Below are 18,083 nucleotides of genomic sequence, written 5' to 3' on the forward strand. Positions count from 1 at the left end.
AGTCATTATTCGACTAAAAATATTTGCTACTCGATTAAAAATAATAATACTCAATTATGAATATTTCTTAGTCAATTAATTTTTTTAACTACTTTGTTGTTCCAATATGTTACTCAATTAAATATTTCTCATAGTTGATTAAATATTTGAATACGTTTTTGTCCAAGAATTATTACTCAATTAAGAAATTAAGTTACTCAACTAAGTAAAATATTAATTGATTACAAAATAATAGTCGTTTAATCATTTGAGTCTCTTTTTGTTTCAAGAATTGTTACTCAATTAAAAAATCATGTTACTCAACTAATTAAGATGTTACTTAAAAGACTAACACTCGGTCGATTAAACTCTTGAGTACATCTTTGTTAGACTATTATTACTCAATTAAAAAATTACATTACTCGACTAAGTTAAATGTTATTCGATTAAGAATAACTTCTTAGTCGACTAATCTATTGAATACAATTCTGTCATAGAATAATTACTTGATTAAAAATATATGTTACTCGATTAAAATATCTCTTAGTCGATTAACTATTTGGTGCATCAATTAACATTATTTCATCATTATTCGAGTAATGTGAAAAGAGATATAGAAGTGCGCACAAAAGGAGGATGAATCAGGTGTTTCAAAATTTTTCTATTTAATGAATTTTTTATACATAAACTATTTTATGCCTTTTTTTGGCTTTGAAAACAATGTTGAAAATGGAGACTAAAAGTGCTAGAAATTATGAAATAAAAAATATACAAATTAAAACAGACAACATACAAAATATTTGCTACTCGATTAAAAATAATAATACTCAATTATGCATATTTCTTAGTCAATTAATTTTTTTAACTACTTTGTTGTTTCAATATGTTACTCAATTAAATATTTCTCATAGTTGATTAAATATTTGAATACGTTTTTGTCCAAGAATTATTACTCAATTAAGAAATTAAGTTACTCAACTAAGTAAAATATTACTTGATTACAAAATAATAGTCGTTTAATCATTTGAGTCTCTTTTTGTTTCAAGAATTGTTACTCAATTAAAAAATCATGTTACTCAACTAATTAAGATGTTACTTAAAAGACTAACACTCGGTCGATTAAACTCTTGAGTACATCTTTGTTAGACTATTATTACTCAATTAAAAAATTACGTTACTCGACTAAGTTAAATGTTATTCGATTAAGAATAACTTCTTAGTCGACTAATCTATTGAATACAATTCTGTCATAGAATAATTCCTCGATTAAAAATATATGTTACTCGATTAAAATATCTCTTAGTCGATTAACTATTTGGTGCATCAATTAACATTATTTCATCATTATTCGAGTAATGTGAAAAGAGATATAGAAGTGCGCACAAAAGGAGGATGAATTAGGTGTTTCAAAACTTTTCTATTTAATGAAATTTTTATACATAAATTATTTTATGCCTTTTTTTGGCTTTGAAAACAATGTTGAAAATGGAGACTAAAAGTGCTAGAAATTATGAAATAAAAAATATACGAATTAAAACAGACAATATACAAAATTTATAGTGATTCAGTTCAACTTGAGCTACTCCACTATCTTGGTTTTTCACTAAAGATCATCAGAATCCACTACGAAGTGCTTGTTTAGAGAAGCAAGCACTATCCTCTATATCGATAACTTTTCAAAGGCTCAACAATAGCCTTTATAGTACCCTTTACGAAGGTCAGCTATAATCTTATAGTAGATTTTTTAAGGCTCAACTACAACTTTTACAATAATTTGAGAGAGAGATAAAGATATAAAAAAGCTTATAAAGTAAACAACTCTCAAAGAAATATGAGCAAAAACTCGCAAGATAAATACCTTCAAAAGAATATAAAAGAAAGATCAAGAGGGATTAATTTTAAGAATACACACAGAGAGTATAGAGGATAGAAAATGAAAGTTATTCAATCTCTCTCAATATCAAGAAATCGAAGACAGGTGAATAATAGAAGTTAGCTTTTAGCTCAGGTCTTTTTTCTTTGTTTTCTTTTTTTTCTTTTTTCTTCTTCTCAAAGAGAACATTTTCTTTCATACTAGCTCTAGGAAGTGTTGTTTGGTCATGGAGACACTTGATACTTATAGTTTTCCATTCTTCAATGCTCTTTTGCAGTTTGTTTAAAGGATAAAAGCATTAAGCTTGTAACCTGCAAGAGTATTCTATTTCTTTCCCATTCCAATGGTTAGAGTTAATCTTGAAGCTCAAGCATAGTCAGTTTTGATGAAAGAACGTTAAGACAACTTTTAATAAAGATTTGATTTGTCTAAAGTGAAAAACTATGTGCATCTAATATTGTTTACGGTCGTTATAATTTTGAATTTCAATACAACATTAATTGAGTAAAAATAGTGTTACTTGAGTGAGACATACAATTACTTGAGAAATTTAAGAGTTAGTTAATTAAATTTAAACGTTACTTGGCTATTGAATAATCAAAATCAGAATCAAAGTTTACTTTTGACATTTCTTTAGAAGTGGTTTAGCTGAAGGCTGGGAAGTGTGACAAAATAAAGAAAAACAAGCAATAAGGGCCTAATAGTGTGTCGCCCCATCCATTGAATGATCCATGAATTGCTTGGCATCGTGAAATGTGCACAAGTTGAATCAACCTATTAAGCAGTGGGAGGTACGGTACTTTATTATATAACAACACTTGTGTTTATTTGTTTTGTTTGACACACTTAGGATGATGTCCCCTTGCAGACGTGCCATCACAATATTCTTTTTAGTGATGAGGAATTTAATCTGGATATGATTCACCAGCGACTGTTTTGAGAAAGAATTTCAACCTTAGAACCCATGCTAGCCCACCTCCTCCACCTAACCGTTGAGCAACCCCGTGGGGCTATTTTGGTGGAGACACTTGTTCAAGTGGGTTGGGCTCAGGAGGTTTCTCGTAGCATCATGGCTAGGTGGTAGTGGGATATAAACCATGAGTACAGTGCTATAAAGGTCGGATTTGGGTGGGTTTTGACTTTTTTGTTGTGACCTTGGATCTAGTGGTGGCTTTTGATCAATTTATGCACTTTAAGTGTACTTTGTCTATTGGTTAAGTTTCCTTCTATCTTACTTGTATTTATGGTTCCAATGACGAGGTTAATTAATTACAATTGTGGAATAGATTGTTTCCTCTTGTTGTATCTATTGATTCTTCTCCTTGGGGGTTGATGAGTGATTTTAATGATTGTTGATATGTTTCTAAGATGCAAGGGGGGGAAGGGATTAATGTTTCTATTACTGTTGGCATATATTAGTTTAATTAACTTATTGCAAGAGCATCTATTTAGGATTTAAGCACTACAAAAAAAAAATTGTTTTTAGTGGCCACTTTTAGAGACGGCCAAAAAATATTCGCCACAAATACAACTATTAGTGGCAACAAAAAATTATTTGTCACTAAAAATACCTATTTAGTGGCGGTAAAAAAAAAATGGCCGATAATTAAAGAGCTCATTATTTGTGACGGCCACAATCTGTGGCCACTAAAAGTGCATTATTTTGACAGCCAACTATGACGGCCACTAAAAGACGATCATTTGTGACGGTCGAACATGGTGGCCACAAAAAGATTGGGATGCTAGACAAGCAAACTTAATTGTGAGTGACCACCAAAAACACATTATTAGTGACGATCATTAAAGGTGGAGTATTTGTGATAGCCGAACATGATGGGCACTAAAAGCTTGGGATGTATGATCCTCTCAAACAAGTTTATTTGTGATCGTCACTAGTAATGACAATTAAAAGTGCATTATTTGTGACTACTAGTATCGATGGCAACTAAAAGTATATTATTTGTGATGACTAGACGTAGCGGCCACCAAAAGCTTGGGATGTCGGTTTGGCTCCATTATGCTTATTTGTGAGGGCCGACGGTGATGACTACTAAAAAATGACTAGTTGTGACGGCCATTGAAGATGGATTATTTGTGACACTGGAACATGGCGGGCACTAAAAGCTTTTGCCATAACTTTAATTCTAATATATTTATTTGTGATGGTTAACTCTGACAATCACTAAAAATGAATTATTAATACATAAAAATACAACAACGTGTTAATATAAAATGTCACATAAAGTATAAAATATAATTAATAATTAATAAAAATATTTTCATTCTTAATAACATTCTTCTTTCAATATATTTTGATGCACGTTTTTATTTCATAATAGAACTTATTCTTTTTTAATATTCTTAAAAAGTATATTTTTTTATTTTAATATATTTTTATATTTAATTATTAATAATATACTTATTCTTAAAAAGTATATTTTTATATTCTTAAAATATAAAATATAATTAATAAATAAAAACAAAGTATATTTTTATTTCAATATACTTTTATTTCATTCTTCTTTCAATATTCTTGAAAAGTATATTTTTTATTACTATAAAATTTACAAAAAAGAAAAAGATATTTTGTTTATTTTTCTTTTCCTTTAAAATATAAACAAAACTTTAAAAAATATCTAAAATTTACAAAAAGAGAAAAGATATTTTGTTTTTTTTTCTTTCAAAATATAAACAAAAGTTAAAAAATAAAATTTAAAAATAACTTTAAATTTTTAAAGTTATTTTTAAAAATAAAAATAAAAAATAAAAAATAAAAAAAAATATTTTTTATTGACCTTCACCTCCCTCCCTCACCTTCCCGCCTCCTTATTCATTTCCCTCCAGCTCCCTCTCTCATCTTGCCTTCACTGCCTCCACCCCATCGCCTCTCGCCTGATTGCCGCAGCCCTCTCTGTCTCCTTCTCCGTCTCCGTCTCCGGCTCCTGCTTCGGCTCCGTCGCAGCTTCCTTGTTGCCTCAACGCCGTCGCCGTCGCTGCCGCCGCCGCATCCGCTGCCTCAACGCCGCCGCCGTCCCCATCTCCATTGCGGTCTCCGGATCCAGCAGGTCTGTCTCTTATTTTGTTGCAGTAGTGAACAGATTTTGTTTTTGGTGCTTAGAGAACAAATTTCGCTTTAGGTTTTTGGCTTGGAGATGTACAAGGTCGTGAGGATTTTATTCGATTTTTCTTCTTCTTCTGAGGGTTTATTTGAATTGCCTCTGGTTTGGTCTACGCTTAGTGTTGATATTGAATCATCGTTTGCAGGTCTTAGTTGTCTCGTTTGTTTCGCAGATCCTATTGTAGATTCTGATTTTGAGATATAACAGTTGTTTTCTGTTCTCTAGTTTCGTTTTTGATGGGCGATGGCGATGTAGCATTCTGTTCCATTTAATCAAGTTCTACTTCTTGACGGTAGCAGAACAGATAAAGCTCTGCTTAATCTCCATTTTTTTTGGGCTTTCTTTTTATCCTTTTGAAACTATAAATCAGATTTGGGTACCAAAGTCACTTAGATTTAATTTTCCTAACTATTAGCTGAGCACATAAAGTTATACTGAAAGGATTTTTATGCTAAACGTTGCATTCTTTTTTTTATAATAAAAGTGTTTTTATATAAGTAATTTTCATAAAAATTAAATTTGGCACAATACCTAATAGAGTTGTCATGTTTGGGCTGGGGTCTTGGGCCAAACGCAGCTCTACTAGTAGTAGCAGACAATTGTTTGATAAATTAAAAAGAAAAGATAAAGAGTGTAATTCCACATGTTGTCATAAATTCATTGGTTTATATACATGACAAAACGTTGATGGTTTAGTGTGTAAATTTTTGAGAAATAATAATGGAACTCAAGAGAAGTCAAATTACTGACTATCAAGTCCGCAAAATAAAGAATGAATTTACAGTTGCATAAAGCAAACACCTATGCTTACTATTTTGGCTTGGTACATCTCCAAGCCAAAACCTAAAGCAAACAAGTAACTTACAGTTGCCTCTTTCCCGTGCTTACTATTTTCATTTCACTATTGACTCTTCTATTAGCTGATTCAAGTCTTTGATTCATTTAATTAGTTTCTTGCTTTCCCAGCTCAAAATTTTCATTAGTTTCTTGCTGATTCAGGTCTCTGATTCTTGTTAATTTAAATAGAAGTGCCACATTAAACAATGAAATCAGTTCCTTTTGCTGGCATTGCTCATTATAACAATTAACAGAAATTTTTTACCGATGTTTGTTATTCTAAATATAGGTGCAATGTGAAATAATTTTTTTGATCAAATCCTTAATATTAAGTTTAAACTTGAAGACAACAAAAACTTAATATTGTCACCCTTAATTTTGCTGAAACAGGACAACTTAATTTCAAGAAAAATTCTTATTGCTATAAGCTTTGGGGCTACTAATATTGTCACCCTTCTCATTTTCCTTGCAGTGTTGGTTTGTTTTCAAATCGTTGCGTTATTTGGATTGTATTTGCATCATAAGAGGTATGTATCCCGTGAGTGATGAGATTTTATCACTCCCTCCGGGTGGTGGGAGATCACCCTAATTTATAGGTATGGAATAGTGAATATATATATATATATATTGACATTGTGTATGTACCCCATGAGTGATGGGGATTTTATCACTCCCTTCAGGTGGTGGGAGATCACCCTAATTTATGTGTTTATTTGTCCATTTATATTTAGATTGTCTAATGGATGTTTAACAACTTTTATAAATTTTACGTTAGACTTGTACCTTACATTTGTTGTAGTTTCTTTTGTTAGTTTCTTGAATAGGAATATTAATTTTTTATTAATATTTATTTTTAATTAGTGTGATGGATAAGAGTTGGATGCAATTGGATGATAGACTTTGTGACCAATACTTGAATGGAGTTAATGATTTCCTTGAATTCGCGTTCAGAAACTCATGCATAGATGGAAAAATTCGGTGTCCTTGTGTGCAATGCAACAATACATATTTTTTTGGTCAAGATGATGCCAAGTTTCATCTAATTAGGTATGGAATAGTTAAAAATTATGTTAATTGGTACTACCACGGGGAAGAGGTATTGGTTGAGGTAGAGATTAGTGATGAGGATGATAACAACAATAATGATGACGGTATGTGTCCTATGTTGGAAGAAGCCTTTGGGATGCCACGTGTTAATATTGATATGGGTCACGATTCATCTAACGAGAATGAGCCGAACTCGAGTGCAAATTTTTTTTATGAATTATTGCATGATGCCAAACAACCTCTATTTCCAGGATGCACCCATATGTCAAACCTTTCATTTCTTGTGAAACTGTTGCATTTGAAATGTTTAAGTGGGTGGAGTAACAATTCATTCAACATGCTACTTGAGATAATAAGATCTACATTTTCAGCGAGTGAAATTGTCCCATCTTCTTATTATGAAGCTAGAAAATTCATCCGAGCTTTAGGACTCGATTATAAAAAGATAGAATATGCATACTTTTTCAAAAAGAATATGCAAATTGTCATGAATGTGTGAAGTGTGGTGCTCCTAGGTGGAAGTCAGTGGTAGGAAAAAAAGAGGTAACTGGGAAAAAGGTACCTACAAAAATCCTGAGGTATTTTCCATTGACTCCAAGGCTTCAGAGGCTATATATGTAATCCAAAACAGTTTTAGATATGTGATGGCACGAAGAGGAACGTGTTAAAGATGGGTTATTACGTCATCCAACTGATTTTGAAGCTTGGAAAAAGTTAGATGAGCATTATCCTTCGTTTTCAATTGAACTTTGTAATGTTAGATTTGGATTGGCAAGTGATGGATTTAATCCATTTGGCTCAATGAGCGTTGCTCATAGTACATGGCCTGTGGTTGTAGTTCCATATAATTTGTCTCCTTGGATGTGCATGAAGCAGCCTTATCTCATATTAACCTTACTTATTCCTGGTCCAAAAGCCCTTGGAAACCACATTGATGTTTACTTGCAACCTTTGATTGAAGCATTGAAGGAGTTATGGGAGGCCGGTGTTCAAACGTATGATGCCTCAGATAGGCAAAATTTTCAGTTGCATACAGCTATTTTACGGCCTATTAATGATTTTCCTGTCTATGCAAATTTGTCTGGATATAGTACAAAGGGAAAGTGGGCTTATCCTTGTTGCAACAAACACACCGAGTCTCATTGGTTAAGTTATGGGAAAATTTTTTGTTATTAACTTATTGCAAGAGCATCTATTTAGGATTTAAGCTTTTGTGGTTTTGTTGACATTGAATAATCGTTGGTTGGGGTCTGATTATATCAATAAGAGGTTGGACTAGGTGGTGGTGAATGATAGTTGGTTGGGTCGATTTAGGGGTAGTAAGGTGGTATTGTTGTAGCCTAGCTTATATAATCATAACCCAACTCTTGTTTATTTGGAGGGGAAGCAAATGAGGTCTCAAGATAATTTTTGTTTTAACAATCATTTGGTTGACCATTCTATGTTTTGCTAGTGAAAATGTTGAAATTTGTGAAGCAATCATGAAAGTGTTAAATAAGGACAAAGGGCATGTGACTTTGAGAGTTATCCTGGTTTGCGAACAACTTCTTGGGTGCAAAGGTCTCTTGTTGATTCTCCTAATGATATTAATTAATTTGGTGACAAGGATCATTGTACTAGGTTCTTTTTTGAGATTATGTTAACTGATCAGAATTACCAGCAAATTCATAGTTTGAAAAAGAAGATGGTTTTTATACTCAGATAAAGAAAGAGGTTTCTTCTCAAATTGTGGGTTTTGTTCAAGTCTCCTGGGTACTTTTTAGTGCTTTGACCTATTAGAGAAGGAGAAAGTGGCTATGTATGTGGACAAAGAGCTTTTTGAGGTCTGTATGTGTAAAATATGAGTGTTTACCCAAGAGAGGGGTGAACTAGGTGTTTCAAAAGTTTTTGGTTTGATGTAAATTTTGTACAAAAACTATTTTCTACTTTTTAAAAATTTTGAAAATAATACTAGAAATGTAAAACTGTAAATGCACAATGTATGAAAATCAAATGTAAAGGAAATGAAATAGGCAGTACACACAATTTATAGTGAACACAACCCGACCTACTTCACTACCTTGACTCCTCTCCAAACATTTTCAACAGTTCACTAATTATTTGGCTTTTACAGGTTAAGCTATAACATTCACATACTTTGATAGACTCAGTTGAAATCTCAGCTTTTACAAGCTAAGCTGGAACTTAGTTTTTACAAACTCAGTTGGAACCTCTGCTTTTATGGGCTAAGCAGTAACCTTTTCAAGCCTTTTCATAAGATAAGGCAACAACCCTTATGCTTTAAACTAGGCTCAACAATAACCTTTACATCAAATTTAGAGAGAAATATTTGAGCAAAAGTTCACAGAGTAAACAACTCTCAAGGATTTATGAGCAGAATCTCACAAGGCAAATGACCCTTAAAAAGAATATGAATGAAAGATTAAAAGTGATTTTTAAATACAAATAGAGAGAATAAAAAGATAGGAAGTGGATGTACTTGACTCTCTCTTGCGATAAAAGACTTTGTTGACAGATGAACTCAAAGAATGATGGCTTTCGGCTCAGCTTTTATTTTTCTTTCTCATTCTCCTTAGGAAAGCATTTCTTGTTAGCTCAAGAACCTCAACTTTGTGCATGTCATGGGTATTTATAGCTTTAGTTTCTTCAATGGACTTTTTAGTTTTATCTAAAGGATAAATGAATTAATCTGTAAATCAGCAAAGAATATTCTATTTTTGCATTCCAATGGTTAACATATGTTATTTAAGCTCAAGCATAGTCATTTTTGTGAAAGAGATGTTCAGACAACATTTATAATGATTAGATTGTTTGGAATGGAAAACTATGCGCAATTAATATTGTCTATAACGGCTAGTTTTTTGAATTTCAGAACAACATTTGTTAAGTAAAACTTGGTATTACTCAAGTAAGACACACGCACAGTTACTTGAGTAAGCTTAATAGTTAGTCGATTAATAATTCAAATATAGAGACTCACTCTTTGTCAAATAATTTTTACTAAACTATATCATGTAGTTATTTTACTAAGTTATAAAGTTACTCGATTAATAATACCTTCTTAGTCAACTAAATGTTCAAGTACAAAAACTTGACATATTTGGCCCTATGTTTTACTCGATTAGAGAGTATAGTTACTCGACTAATATAACACTTAGTCAAACACCTATTCCAACACTTATTCGAGTAAAACAAATGTGTAATCAATTAATCTATTGAATGTTCAAGTCTTATTTGATTAAAAGAATAAGTTAGTCGAGTACAACACTTATTCCTCAATTAAACATTTCCTTATTCGATTAAAATGATAATTACTTTATTAAGCTCATACATTAGTTGATTAATCTTCAAGTCACAACATACTTTACTTGATTACAAAAATGCAATTACTCAAGTAAGTTCGAAAGTTAATTACAACTAACTTTCCCAAACATATATACTCGATTAATTATGGACTTTACTCGAGTAAGATGTGTGTTAATTAATTAATAAATAGTCTTACTCTATTAACAATCTTTCAGTTTTAAGTATATGTTTACTATTTGAAAACTCATCATTTGGTTCATTAAAGTTTTGCTCGGATCTCATCATCAAAACATTCTCAAAATCAAACTTAATAAGGTCTAACACCAAGATGTCTAATCTTAAGGCAGTTTCTCAAATTCGACCAATTTATTCTTAATAAGGTAGCTTATAACTGTCATTGGTATTGAAGAAATTTTATTCTTATGCGTGATTTGGTGAGGCCTTATATTATATGGTATATGAGGGATGGCAGATCAACTTTTTTTTTGGTATGATTCTTGGCATCCTTTAGAGTGTTGGTTAATCAATTTTCTTGTTAGTTACCTCGAAAGTTGGGGGTGTCGGTTATTAATAATGATGCTTGGAAATGGTCCAAGGTGAAGTCACAAGTGTTGGTGGGGATTTAGGGACCCTTGTTTGTTTATGTGTTTGATGGATCGCCCAAATTTGGTGCAGTATGTCCCAACTTTTAATTGTGTGTTTTCGATAAAATTTGCTTTTTCTATTGTTGTAGAAAGGTGTGAAATTGTGTCATGGAGGAAATTGGGATGACATAGTTCAAGGGTTCTAGCCTATGCTCTCATCCCTTAGTTGACCATTAGGAAGAGGTTGTTCACATTGGATAGCCTCAACTTATACATCCCTTTTCTTAATAGGTGTTTTTCATGCAAGGCTGTGACAAAGAGACAATCATTTCGTTTTTGATTGTGGTTATTTGCGATGCATCTTGGTGTTCTTTTGATACAAGTGTGAGTTTGCTTGCCTGTGAAGACTATAAGACCAGGGGATTTTGTGGGTGGTATGGAAATTGAGTGGTAGATTGCACATCATCATATTGTTCACGTGATGATTTATTTCCTTTCATAAGAGCAAAATAATCAGTGCTTTTATGGCAAAAAATGTATTGAGGTACAGTTAACTTACTAGATTTATAATATTGTGTGAACCAGGTTGGCTACCCTCAATTTTCCTTGTACATTGGAGGGTGTTGCTTTGGTGCATTGTTGAATCTTTTGGCAAATTGTATTCGATATAGGTTTTCGGGTATGCATTTATGCTTTTTGTTATTTGTAACAGGAGGTCTATTTGGTTTGATTTGTTTTTGTGTTTATCTTAGGTTACGTTCTAACTTAAGTTGTGTACATTATTTTATTCATTATGTTCAATTCATTTTCAAAAAGAAAAAAAAAATTCTTAGGACCATTAGTGTAAGTTTGAGTCTCATTGATCACATATAAAATGTATTTTTTAATTAAATTCTCGAGAGGTCACGTTTATCACAATATATGATAAGGTTTATGTGACATTCGACGTGGCATGTGGTTAATGTAATGTTTCAACCATTATACTATATGATGGGGTTTGTATAAATAATGTGTCTCTTTGGTTGCTACAAGTCTCCATTTGCCGTGATATGAAATTTTGCTTGGCTCATGTAAATAAAATGATTTGCATGAACTTATAACCGAGCAAGGTTGCAACAATACGGACACGTGGACAAAGACACGGGACATGACAACAATATAAAAAATTAAGACAGAGAAACGACAATATATATTATACTATTGTTATTATTCAATAATAATAATAATAATAATAATAATGTATAGCGTTTCACAGGACGTCCCGCACTTAAAATGTTTAGGACGCTGGCTGGGTCAACCCGACCCAGACCGGACTTCCCGGGTCGAGTATAAAAGGCAGGCGGGAGCAGCGAACGGCAAAGCAAACTGCAAACCCTAGCAGCCTCTTTCGCCTGTTCGTCTTTCCTTCTCTTCTCGTCTGCGTCTCCGTCTCCGACCAGCAGCCGCCGTCCGTCGGCTCGCTCTCTTTTCCTCTCGTCCGGAAATCCCATCTTTCTTCTCCGGTCAACTGGCTGCCGTCCCAGACGCAGGCGACCTTAGTTCTCCGATTTAAGGTAAGCACTTTGGATTTTTTAGAAAAAAATTAATTTTCAGATCTGGTGAGATCGAACCATTGGAACGTTTTGCTTTATGGGTATGTGGGTCACAAGACCTAGGCGATTCCAATGGTCGGTTTCGATCGTCGAAATCTGTCATGGAGATTCCTTGTAACCAAGTCTGAACCCTACTGAAACATAAAAATTCACATGTTAATGATGCAGTGCCTTACAAAAATTCTTGCATTAAAAAAAAAAAGAAAAGAAGAAGAATGGCAGTAAAAATGGGGAAAAAAAATGAGGAAGTCGATACAGCAGAGAGAAAGAGGGGAAAATCCTTTTTCTGATTTTTTTTCTGTTGACCAATATTGAGGCTAGTCAACCAAGTGTGGTCAACTTTCTTTTTCTTCTTCCAAAATTACATCTATTCCCTTTTTTTTTATCCTTCTGTGTTTTAAAAATACTCAAGAACCTCCTCACATAAGTCTCCTTATCATAAATGCTTTTCACCAAAAGACCTTTGTGGCTTTTTTTGTTGAAAGATAATGTTTAAAATCTTCATAGCCAACTTTTTTTTTTTCTCCCTATTTTTATGCTTATCCTGGAGCTCTAAACTCATTATATATTATATATCAAATCTACAAAGGATGTAGATCTATATCTCCGTTCTCCACCTAATATCTTTTTGAAATATTAAATTATCTTTCTGAATAATAGCTCTTGAAATGTTAAATCAACAAAGGTTGTAGATCTACATCACTTTTTTGTTGACAGATAATGTTTAAAATCTTAATATTTGATTTTTTTTTTAATTGCAAATGAAAAAGACAAAAAAATTAGAAATAAATTTTTTTTATCTCTATATTTTAGTTTTAGAGACGAAGAGGCACAAAATTTTAGAGATGGAACATTTTAGAGACAAAAAATTATTTGTCTCTAATTTCGTCTCAACTTTAAATATAATAATCATAGATGGAATTTTTCATCTTTAATTATCTGATAAACTTTAAGAGATGGAATATTTCTGTCTTTACAAGAAAATTAGGGTTTATTCATCATAACTTGTCTTTCTCAATTTTTCCAAATCCCAAATTGTCTTTCTCGCTGACTGTCTCCCTCTCTTTTGTCATCACCTTGGCTACCATTCGGCTCTCTTATTGTCAATATTGTCGATCACCTTCATTGTCGTCTCTTCCTTCGTCATGTCTAACATTTTTCTCCATCGTTGTCGTCTCCTTCGTCACTTTTACTATTTGCCATCCATCATCCGCCAGCATTAGCACTGCCTCTATTGCCCCTTTCAGCCATTGTTGCCCGTTTTACTTTCTTGGGTATATTTTCTTTCCGATTATATATATCTTCATGTTAAACTTTGATCTGCCAATTCTATAATTTCATGTTTCTACTTCAACTAGTGTACATTGATTTAGTTATTTAAAGTATTATATATATTCTTTTTTTTTTTTTAGGGGGAGGGGGATGTTTCTCATTTGTGTTTGTTTTGAGCCCTAATTACCTAGATTCGCAAATGATTTTTAGTTGTGAACTCTGTCGATTTAGAAAAGCCCTAGGACAACACAATTGAATCAACGAAATTTAAAAGAATCTGACGAAAATTTATATATTCCATCTCATGTCGATGAAGAATTTACTGACACAAAATCTAATTGGGTTGAATGGGTTGCTCCTCCCACAGGTGGGTTTTCCTAATTCGGGTTAGAATTGTTGTTTTCTTTAGTGGCGATTTGCGAGTGGTTCCTTCTAGATGACATGGTGAAAAAGACTTCAGCTTGAAAGAGTACTCAATAAGCAAAGAAAAGCAATCGACAATTAGGGTGCTAAGTAATGATGTTGAACCATCACCTAAATGTTTCCTCAAATCCAGTATTTGTAAGGGTGAGCCTTTTATCCCCCAAAAGAATTCGATGCTTAAGTCAATAAGAAAAAGGTAAGCAAATATAAAATAGATTTCTGTTAGTATGTTTATACCTTTAGGAATTCACTCCTATTTATAAATGGTGTGGAGTGACATTCAAAGTATAGTTTAGCCATTAGGTTGAGATTCTCGAGTGGTCATAGAGATTTTCGAGATATTAAAGAGATTCTCTATTGACCGAGTCTACTAAAGAGATTTTCAGTTAACCAAGTTCAAAGGAATATGTTAGATCTTCCTAAATATTCCATATCAACAATTGTTCCAAATTTAAGCCATGTTAGATCTATGAGACACATAATGCTCCCAGGTAAAAACACATGGTGACTTCAATCGGCTTTCCTTGGTACATGTGGCGCATGGTGATTGGTAGGGCCATATGGGTAACCAAGTTCAAAGGAATAGGTTAGATCTATGAGACACATAATGCTCCCAGGTAAAAACACATGGTGATTTCAATCGGCTTTCCTTGGTACATGTGGCGCATGGTGATTGGTGGGGCCATATGGGTAATGGAGTAATTTCTTTCTCCCTCTCATCACCAATGATGAGGATGAATTATAGGTTGTTTAAATTTATGATATCGACAACAAACTTACAAAGTGAAAGCTTTATACTGCTCCCAATGTCCCATTTTCTTCATTATCTTCAATCTTCATTAGTCTTTTTCCATTATGAGATGGGATTCCAATTTGGAGCCTCACCTCCAAGGCGATGGGGTTCAAAGCCAAACTCATGGGGGAGATAGGATTTTAAAATTTAGTAAAACCCTATCTCACATCGGGGTTATGCGGTACTTGTTTTTCTAAACCCCCATGATCAAAAGTTAAAATGAACTAGAGAAAGAAAGGGGTGAAGGGAAGGAGAGATGGGAGAATAGATAGAGAAAGAAAACATAGAAGCCATGGAAAAGGTGAGAGAGGTAAAATAGAAATAAGATAAGGGTACTTTTAAACTTTAAAAAAATAATTAAATATAATATAAATAATAAATTTAATATTTTTGAGTTAGCGATGAATTTTTTTTATCTCTAACCTTTTCATGAACAAAAATGTACTGTTAAATTGGAAACATATTTCTAATATTTTTTTAATATTACAAAACAATTATAAAATGTTTTTGAAATTATAGAAACGACTCAAAAATATATTTTGACGTTTTAAAAAGAGAAGCAAAAATATGAAAATGAAGCCCGAAGATATTTTCATGCATCATAGATTATGAATCTTACTTAATAGAATTAATCATAAAAATATTATCTTCTCATAGAATATAATATGATTTAAATAAAATAAATTTAATATTTATAGATTTTCGTGCTTGCACAATATTAATAAGTATTTTGTATAATTCTTATGGTGCGTTTCGTGAGAAATAATGAATCAAAAATTCGGAGGAGGAAGGCAGCCCGTAGGTACTCCGTCTCTGGCGTGGTCGTGCGTCGTCGTCATTGCCTCGCTTCTTATCGGCGCCTCCGTCGTCCACAACATGTTCAAGCCTGATCTGGTATTTCCCTTTCCTCACCCTTTTCATGCTTTCGTATTGCTCGTGACCTGTTTGATAAAATGTCTCAATGGCAATTGTAAGTCTAGTTCATGAGAGTTCACAATCTTTCTTTTCCCATAAAAGAGTAATGATAAAATAACGATATCTGCTTTGGTGGGTTTGGAAGGATTTTGAGGTCGATTTCTGTTATGTTCTCTTTTTGAAGTAAAAAATGGTGCATTTGATGGAAATAAAAATTACTTGTTTGTGCAGACGTTGCCGCCGGTGGATGGAGTTCATGGGGCCAAAGCGAAAGAGCTCGGTCAGGATTAATTAGCATTTGGTTCAGAATGTTATACATGTGATGTGATGCTGCGTCTAATGGTTCCCGTTTGATTTATTGTAGTTTTGGTCAGTTGTGAAGGCTAAAACAAATTGGTTTGATCATTTTCAGATTTGGTGATTAGCCAACAGTGATTAGCCTCCAGATGTTTGATGGTCTGCTATTATATGCTTTGTCAGAGTTCATAAGTTTTAAGGGTTTAAGGTTAAGAAAGATAATAACATTATGTTCGCCAACTCATAACAAAAATTATTCTTGAATGTTTTCAACAGTTGATGTACGAGAAGAGAGTATACCAAGTTAGAAGTTGTTGTTGTCGAAATAAAATAATAAATTTATTTAACTGAAAACGTCATCGTCAAGCTGACTGAGTATGGAAAGAAAACAATCAGAATATGCAGAGAGGTTGTCGTGTAAATATTTCAATACTTAAATCCAACATTGAATATTATGAAAATCGTATTAAAACCAGTATCAGAGATATATTTTTTTAGAAATGAATGTTTGCTTATTTGTAGAGGGATATGGAGTAATCTTAATTAATTCAAAATTATGATTTTTATTGATGATATTTATCTTAATATTTTGTTCTTTTAGAATTAGTATTTTTTTATAAATAATTACTTATTCTTTGCTTGGAATATTTTGAGAAATTTTTAAATATTAGAGTTATTTAGTTTGCGCATTAGTATGAGAAACCTTTCATCCCTTTTGGGTTATGGAGAAATTTACATTTTTCAATCCAAAAAATTATTTTGAATTTTTGGATTTTTTTATCATTTAATGAACTTTTGCTCAAAAAAAAGAAAGAAGTAATATTGTATTTTTTGTTATTTAAAATTTTCAAGTTATCTACATATGTAGATAACTTGAAAATTTATGTGAACATATTTTAGAAAATCTATTCAACTCACCTTGAAAAAAATCCTCTAAAAAGACTAAGTAACCCATCTTGAAAGCTTCTCCCAGAGTCCCTGTAATACTCAAGAATTACTTGAGGCTATAAATAGAATTTTATGAATGGCATAAACTGAATTTTTAGAAAAATAAGACTGTAGGGTACACTATCGTAGTTTTAAGAAGTCGAAATGAACGAAGGGAGTACCCCAGACTCTAGATGATTAAGGAAAATATAATGGTATTAACGAGTAATTCGGGTTTAAGTGTAATTTTCTAAATTTGTCCGAGGGAGGTCAAGATGATAGATTTTTGGGAATTTCGAGGATAAAATTAATAGTACAAAACTTGAGGGCCTTAGTGGTATAGTTGGATTTATCAGGGGTGTTATGTAGAGGGCATAAATGTCAATTGAAGAAACTAGGAGGTTAAGTGTAATAAATAGAAAGTTGGCAATGTGAACGCAAGGGAGGAATTCGACCGCAGCCTTCCACCACACGTGGTTGTCGATTTCGACGATGGGACGGTCGAGGAAGGCTCGGGGGAGGTTGTATCCGGCGCTAGGATGCTTGGGGACCAAGGTTTGGCCGTTGATTGGCCAAGATGTGGTCGATTTTTGGGTATAAAAAGGGGCTGAGGGTTTCGATGTTTTGGCAACAAAATTGCCTGCGTTTTGGTGTGAATCGAAGAGAATGGTTAATGGGCTTTCGATCCTTGAAGCAAGGAGAAGGATTCTGGAGCATTTGGGATCATTTGGAGTGGTTTTGGTGGTTGTTTGACCTTGGCTGGAAAACCCGAGGCTGTTCGTCTCGCCGCGCCTGCAACCGGCCGTTTGGGGCCCTTTTCGGTAATGTTTCGTCTTGAAACCGGTACCCCTAGGATCAACTAAGCAAGGGCTATAAGGAGGTACCCTCAGATATAGAATTGGAGCCATCGCCAGCGGCTGAAAATCGGAGAAGAAAATGGCGCGTGAGCTACACGCGTCACACTCCATGCACAGTCACGCACTAGGCGCGTGAGGGCACGTGAGCAGGGGCATTTTAGATATTTTTCTTCCAATATTTTCCTTAAATTATTTTAGGAATTATAATGTTGAAATATTTGGGAAAAAGGTTGAGGAAATAATTATTTCTGAATTATCGAGA

The 18,083-nt window shown here is 33.1% G+C and overlaps 1 long non-coding RNA gene across 3 annotated transcripts; it reads left to right on the forward strand.

Moving 5' to 3' along the window:
• The first annotated feature begins 4,663 nt into the window (after positions 1–4,663).
• On the forward strand, positions 4,664–16,310 carry LOC127809742 (uncharacterized). 3 transcript variants are annotated; one of them, XR_008025215.1, is made up of 6 exons: positions 4,676–4,917; positions 6,281–6,335; positions 11,331–11,424; positions 12,001–12,298; positions 15,586–15,719; positions 15,972–16,310. It is a non-coding gene; the product is annotated as an uncharacterized LOC127809742 (long non-coding RNA). The 3 variants fall into 3 exon arrangements; XR_008025214.1 differs by having other exon boundaries at positions 4,664–4,917; positions 11,331–12,298; XR_008025216.1 differs by lacking the exon at positions 11,331–11,424 and having other exon boundaries at positions 4,680–4,917.
• Positions 16,311–18,083: the final 1,773 nt, after the last annotated feature.

The sequence above is a fragment of the Diospyros lotus genome, chromosome 9 (assembly GCF_014633365.1).
Source record: "Diospyros lotus cultivar Yz01 chromosome 9, ASM1463336v1, whole genome shotgun sequence".
In the NCBI taxonomy this organism is placed as follows: Eukaryota; Viridiplantae; Streptophyta; class Magnoliopsida; order Ericales; family Ebenaceae; genus Diospyros; species Diospyros lotus.